Below are 7,775 nucleotides of genomic sequence, written 5' to 3' on the forward strand. Positions count from 1 at the left end.
CTGCAGGTAGGCCTTTGGGAAACGTGGAGACCTCACGAAAGGAATCAGTATCCTTATAAAAGAGACCCCGGAGAGTTCTCTGACTCCTTCTGCCATGTGTGAATACAGCAAGAAGATAACTATCCTTGAAAAAGGAAGTGGGCCTCCACCAGACACCAAATCACCAAATCTACTGGTCCCTTAATCTTGGACTTCCAGGCTCTGGAACTGTGAGAAATGTGTTTTTTAGAAGCTGCACGGTCTATGGTATCTTGTTATAACAGTCTGAATGGACTAAGATGATGTCCTATAGCCACTTCAACTTCACCTTCTACCAAAGCAAATAAACCTATTCTCCAAAACTAAAGAAACACAAAAAGCTAAGATTTTGTCCTACTGATATTGTTTGTCACAAAATTTTTACAGTCATTCGGATTCTAGAATCTTGAAGATACATTTCCCTCCTCTCTCCTTTGTTCTATTGCATATCTTCCCCCATCTTTCCAGCTCTATACCTTTGAATTCACCCATAGACTCATGACCACGCTGACCCCTGCAGTCTGTTATAGCAATGCTAGATACATGCGCAAAAGCATAGCTAATCCTGCCATTCTCGTACTCAAAAACTTTCTAGAGCTCTCTGTTGTCTCTCCAATTAAGTCCAAATCCCTTAGCCAGGAACCAAAGGCCACCAGTTTCACAACCTACTTTTCCAAACACACCTTCTACTCTCCTTTCTTCATATATACCATACTCCAGTCAAACTTGGCTATTCGCTTTTCCAGAACATGACTTTCCCTTCCCCCAATGCCTTTTTCTCAAATAAGCATTCTCATCCACCTAGAATGCCCTTTATTCCAGAATAGCTTAAACCTACCTGTCCTTCAAAATTCTGATTAAACACCACTACTTCGGTGAAATTTCCCTGATGAGTTGGAGTCACGGGTAATCTCTTTCCCTCCTCTGAATTTCCCATGATTATTGATTTTCTCTTTTCTTAAGACATTTATTATCTTCTTTCTTGGATTACAACCTTGTGTCTGCATGTTTTATGTATAGACAGGGGCAATATATGGCTGTAAGTCAGAGTGACTTCAATCTCATTCCTGCCACTCTCTAGATGTATGACCCCAAGCAAGTTATTTAATATCCCTGCCTGGATTTTCTTACCCATAAAATGGGGATAGTCATGCATAGCACATCGATATTGGGGGGATTAAATGAGATCATGTATATAAGGCACTTGGCACAGAATCTACCATATGACTGTTTTTTATAGTCTGCCCTTCTTATTCTTTGTCTATTCTACCTCATTTAAAAGGTGATATGTTTTTACCTCACCGAGTGAAGAATCAAGCAACTGAGGACAGGTCTATGTTTTATTCATGGTGGAACCTTCCCTGAAAATGCCCTTAAAGTTACAAACTCAAAAAACATTTGTTCTAATCAATCAAAATAATAATGAGATTACACTCAAATACAAAATGGTGTTTATACAAACTTTGAAGTATAGGTTGAAAATAAAATTGAATAGCTGTAGATGATAACATTGAAAATCACTCAGGAGTATTGTGTGCATAAAGAAAGGTAAGGATATTAATTCTTTCTGATTTCATGATCTCACTAATTAACAAAGGAAGTTACTAGACAGTAAATTAAAAAATACAATATGACCTTGGCAAAAAATTGACTATTAAATTGATCAAAACAATTCTTCCTTGGTAGGACTCAGCAAAGAGCCACAAGTAGACTGCTGAGCTTCAAATAGCCATCTGGCACTTTGAAGATCAATATGTGTCTTGGATCCAATGGGGAGTCTTAACAGACATGGTCAAGCACAGAGTTCATCACTCCTCAACCTAAAGGGTTTACTCACATAATACTGGGGTCACATCTCCTATATTTTCTTTGGTTAATTCTCCTACTCTCCAAAGAAAATGAGACTGGTTGTGTAACTTGACACAGACTTATTAAGAAGCATTGCTTTTTAATTAAAAAGACAGAGAATTATTTATTTACTTAGGGTTGCATAAAAGCCTCACATCTAACATTAGCCTGAAGGGCTGTCTAAAGTCTGATGTATTGGGCACCCAAAGAGCAAAAAATATAACCCAGAGTTATAAATATATATTCACTTGTGTAATTGTACCTTTCTTGTAGTTGACCTTGTAAATTAAAATTTCATACATCCAAGTCAGAATTTTCTGATATGTGGGTTTACAGCGAATATTCCATGGTTCCGGTTTTTAACTATTTGCTGGCTAGTATCCTGTTGATCAGTAAAGATGAGGGACCCTGAAGAGAATTTCATCATTATCTATAGAAAAATCTGAAAGGGACATAAACTTCTAAAGGAATCTATGGTTGCTTAAACCTTTAAGACTTTAGTCTTCCATGATCTTTTAATGTCTATAATGGGTAAAAGTAAATGTCTTTCAGTTTAGGAAAAGAAAGGAAGGGGTGCTGTATTTTGGATATAGGAAGAGGCTAGTTGGGATACCTGGATAGTAGAGCCAACTCAGACAGATGAAGGGATGACTGCAGATAAGTTCCTGAGTCTCATGGAGACTTCTCAGATTGTGTGAGAGAAATTGTCAGGAATATTCAAAAGCCAAAGAGTATCTAATTAAGGAAAAAATACAAGAATAACTGATATTTTTATTAGTTTCAGGTGTAGAATTTAGTAATTCAACACTTACGTACAACACCTGTTGCTCGTCACAAGTGTCCTTAATCCCCCTTGCCTATTTTTTCCATCTCCCCAACCACGTCCCCTCTGGTAACCAACACTTTGTTCTCCACAGTTAGGGATCTGTTTCTTGGTTTGCCTCTCTTTTTTCCTCTCTATGTTCTTTTGTTTTGTTTCTTAAATATCATATAAAGTGAAATCATAGGTATTTGTCTTTCTCCGATTTATTTCACTTAGCATAATACTCTCTAGCTCCATCTGTATCATAGCAAATGGCAAGATTTAATTCTTTTTTATTTCTGAGTAATATTCCATTGCATATCAATCCTAAAATTTGTATGGAACCAAAAAATACCTTGAATAGCCAAAGCAAAAAGATAAACAAAGCTAGAGGCATCACAATTCTAGACTTTAAGTTATATTACAAAGCTGTAGTGACAGGGACAGTATGGTAATGGCACAAAAATACACACATAGATGAATAGAACAGAATAGAAAACTCATAAATGAACCCACTACTACATGGTCAATCAATCATCAACAAAGCAGGAAAGAATAACCAATGGTGGGAAAAAACACAGTCTCTTCAACAAATGGTTTTGGGGCAACTGGATAGTAACATGCAAAAGAATAAAACTAGACCACTTTCTTACAACAGATACAAAAACAAATTCAAAATGGATCAAAGACCTAAATGCGAGACAGGAAATCATCAAATTCCTAGAGAAGAACACAGGCAGTAACTCTTTGACAACAGCTGCAGCAAACTTCTTACTATATACATCGCCAGAGGCAAAGGAAACAAAAGCAAAAATGAACTATTGGGACTTCATCAAGATAAAAATACTCTGCACAGCAAAGAAACAATCAACAAAACTAAAAGACAACATACAGAATGGGAAAAGATATTTGCAAATGACATATCTGATAAAGGGTTAGTATCCAAAATATATCAAGAACTTCTAAAATTCAACACCCAACAAACAAACAATCCAGTTAAAAAATGGGCAGAAGACATGAATAGGTATTCCTCCAAAGAAGACAACCAGATGGCCAACAGACACATGAAAAAATGCTCAACATCACTCATCATCAGGGAAATACAAATCAAAACTACAATGAGATATCACTACACACCTATCAGAATAACTCATTTTTTTAAATTAAGCTTTTAATTCCAGCATAGTTAAAAAACAGTGTTGCATCAGTTGCAGGTGGACAATATAGTGATTCAGCACTTCCACACATGACCTGGTGCTCATGATGACAAGAACACTCTTTAACCTCCATCACCTATTTCCCCATCACCCTCCGTTTCCCACCTCTCCTCTGGGTAACCATCAGTTAGTCCTCTATAGTTAAGAGTCTGCTTTTTGTTTTCTCTCTTCTGGCTCTGGCTCTGGCACTCGCTCTCTCTCTCTCTCTCTCTCTCTCCTTTGCTCATTTGCTTTGTTTCTTAAATAGGAGTAACTGCTTTCTTTGTACCTTTGAGATTTCAGTAGTTCACTGTACCAAGGACCATGCCAATATTAAAGGAAATTAAGGGTAAGAAATGTACTATGATAACAACAAATGAGGTTATTAAGGACTCACTAAGCCTGGCTCTATCCTAAATGTTTTATATATATTGATCATTTAATCCTCAGAACCTAGACTGTAACCCCATTTTACAGATGAAGAAACAGAGGCTCAGAAGAGTTATTTCCCCAAAGTCATGGAGCTACTAAGTGGCAAAGCATAGATTCAAATCTAGATGTAATGGCCATACAATGTTACCTTGTTTTCCATGAACATGTGACATTTTTGAAACACTAAGTTTATATTTAATTATGATATAGAAAGGAAACACAGACAAAGCTATCCATGTCCTAAGATTTTACTGGGTGAAAGGGGACTGTAATAAATGAGAACATTGTTTCTATCTGAAACTCTTCTGTGAGTAATAGAAACCCAAATGTGGGGAATTGTTACCAATGTTAGGCACAAAACTTATTTTGGAGATTCAGCTTGCTTTTGTGTAACTCAAAATATGGTCATTTATTTAGTTGTATCATAATATACTCATAATATACAGAATACTCTTAAAAATCACACTCAACCCAAAGGAACAAAGAGAAGGCAAGTTACAGAGTAGTCTAAATTGGATTTAAACCCAGTATCATGGTACTTAAGAAACTCTGAAAGTCATCATGCACAGGACTTTCATCTTAATCATGCATCCTTGTGTCTAAAAATACTTGCTGATGATTCTTAGAACTGTTAGAGATGCCTCTCGAAAAAAGACTGAGGATGCTTATTAAGAATTCACGCATCTTAATCAATGCTTACTCCATTAATAAATGAGACTCCTGTTTATCAGAAATGGCCTTATGAGGAGATAGATTCTATCCTTTTTCCTGTTAGAGGCTCTGAAAATATGAACACTTTCTTCTTCAGTATTTAAAAAGCAGACAAGCAAACGTTTTAAATGCAGCTAAAGTGATCTCTCTTTCCACATTCTATGCAGATAACAATACCTTCATAATTAAAGTACTATTATTACTATTTAATTGTCTGTTTCATTGTTTAATGAATAGCATCTAGTTAATTATGGTGATGGGGAAAGACAAAGGAGTTTTCTAATGGGGGATGCAGAGCTCTAGTTTTTACAATGTGGGCTGCAAATTGCTTTATTTATACTTCTGAGCGTCAGAACCTAGATTCACACATCCTTGTCAAATTATGAATCTCTTTCAACATGGTTAGAAAATGTGTTTCACAAATTTTTTTCTAATTTTGCATATTTAAATAATATCACATTTATGTCTTGAAGGATATTGAGAATGGCTGTTCTGGATTCATTCATCAAACAATTCTGAGCCTCAAGGCCACAAGTCAGGACCACTGCGTCTTTTTTAATCATTTCCCAACAAGGGCCGTCTTCAGGTACCTGAGATCACAGACTCACAAAATGCACTGAAAGGCCAAGACGAATCTAGTACTGGCACAACTCAGTTGCCCATACCGTTGCTTTCTAGCCCTGAAACAGGATCTGGATCTTGATGTGAAAGTCTCCCTGGTGCCTCTGCCACCAGCATCATAGTTCTACTCATGTGGTTTCATTCCATACTGAATGCCACCTCACATTTTTGCAGCCCTTTGCAACTTTCAAAAGCATATTTACACTTATCATTTTCTTTGATTGTTATGGCCCATGAAGCATGCGGTTGAAATATTACATCTTACAAATTAGGAAACACAGACTACGAGGTTATGAGGTCTGTCTTGATATTACGGCTAATACATGGTACAAACGAATTACGTAAAGAAGTTAGCAACAGGATATTAACTATTGACATTAATGTTTTGGCAAAGCAACAAAACGGGGAATGAGATGTCTCTCTCGGATTTTATGGAGTGCTTCCTTCATGAGCCTAATCATCATCATGCAAAGAGGTGTTGAGGGGGGCGCTGTGTTGTGATACACAAAACTTTGCTGGAATTTGCAAGTGTCTCAGGCAAAAATGGTCTCTGGTGGAGAGGGAGACTCAACCTAAAATAAATGTACCCAAACTAAATTTGTTATGTAAGTTAGTGCTTGTTTTCAGATACGCAAGGCTAATTCTGATTAGGAGATGAAGAGACTAGGTGACATTACTAAGAAATATTTAGGGACAGAGCATTCATTCTATTATTCAAGGGAGAAATAAATCCTATAGGATAAATTATGTTTCTTAATGTTTGTTTCCCCCAATAACACACTAGAAATGTCATAGATAGATATACAGATACATATGTATATATGTATGTGTGTGTGTGTATACACATCCCCAAGCCTGCCATCCTCCCTCCTCTCTCAAGACTGCCACGACTGCCAACTCACACCTTTTACTGTTCCTACACCCAGGCTGAAACTAGCACAAGTCATACTCACCAGGTGTCACAGAATCTCCTTCATAAGTAAATGCCAAAACAGGGTGGAGAGAGAGTTTGGAAGAAATCCAGCACTATAACATGTACTTATTAAGCTGGATTTTCTTTAACGAGAGAATCTTGCACATTGTCACTGTCACTAATACAGATTTCTTCATTTCACAGCAACCTCACAAAGAAAATATGTGAATTTTTTGGCCTTAGTATTGATCTCCACAGGTTTTTCATCTGACATTTTCTTTGGGCTGATACATACTTGTACTTAATATTGATTTTAATATGTTTCTGTGCCGCTAAAAGTTTGGTGTTGTGTTTTTATGTGTAATAGTATTGAACTAGAGGTTTCATATTGATTGTCCTCCACTCCTGCCAAATATTATCTGTAGAAAGTATGTTTCTATCAATTTTTGTTCTCTCTGTGCTGACCCCATCCAATTCAACAGTAAGAATTCAGAGATGGTGTTTTCAGAAATCCCTAAGATGAAAACTGAGTTGTATGGCTTTCTTTAGAGATTTGGGGATTAAAATATGATTTTGATGACTTATTGGCCAACCATGACACTACATGAAAACTAATTTTAGTGGCTCTATTATAAATTTTCTTATGCTGTACAATTTATTGTATTCTGTAAACAAGTTAGGCAAATAAAATGAGTTAGCACAGTAAAGATACACTAGGCTATGGAGCTGTTGGCATTATTTAATATTTTTGTTTAATGACACTATTATGTGTCTACATTATATGCTTCCTAAAAATTTATATTTCTTCCCCCCTCCCTAAAAATTTATATTTCTAATTATGCCATACCTGTAACAGTCATTTTACCCATTTCCAGATACATTCTATCTGTTGTCCAAAACGTAACGATATTGACTCTATCAAAACTCAAGATTTAGAAGCAGAGGTGGAAGTTATCTGTCTCCAATTATCGTTAACTGCTGCAACTTGACTTTCTTCCCTTGACCATTCTAAAAGTTTTAGTAACCAGCTTGGTGATAAGTGGTCTTCTTAAGCAGCAGCCTATATGAATACTCGTGAATCACCAAAATAAGTAAACTCAGATGACAGGTGGATATTCAGGTGTGGAGCAAGCTATCAGAGGAGATCCAAACTCCTAGCAAAAGGGGAAGGCAAGAAGATAGATACACTAGCGAGAATCAGCAACAGGACTCCACAGGACAAGACCTAACCTTA

The sequence above is a fragment of the Vulpes vulpes genome, chromosome 1 (genome assembly GCF_048418805.1).
Source record: "Vulpes vulpes isolate BD-2025 chromosome 1, VulVul3, whole genome shotgun sequence".
Taxonomy (NCBI): domain Eukaryota; kingdom Metazoa; phylum Chordata; class Mammalia; order Carnivora; family Canidae; genus Vulpes; species Vulpes vulpes.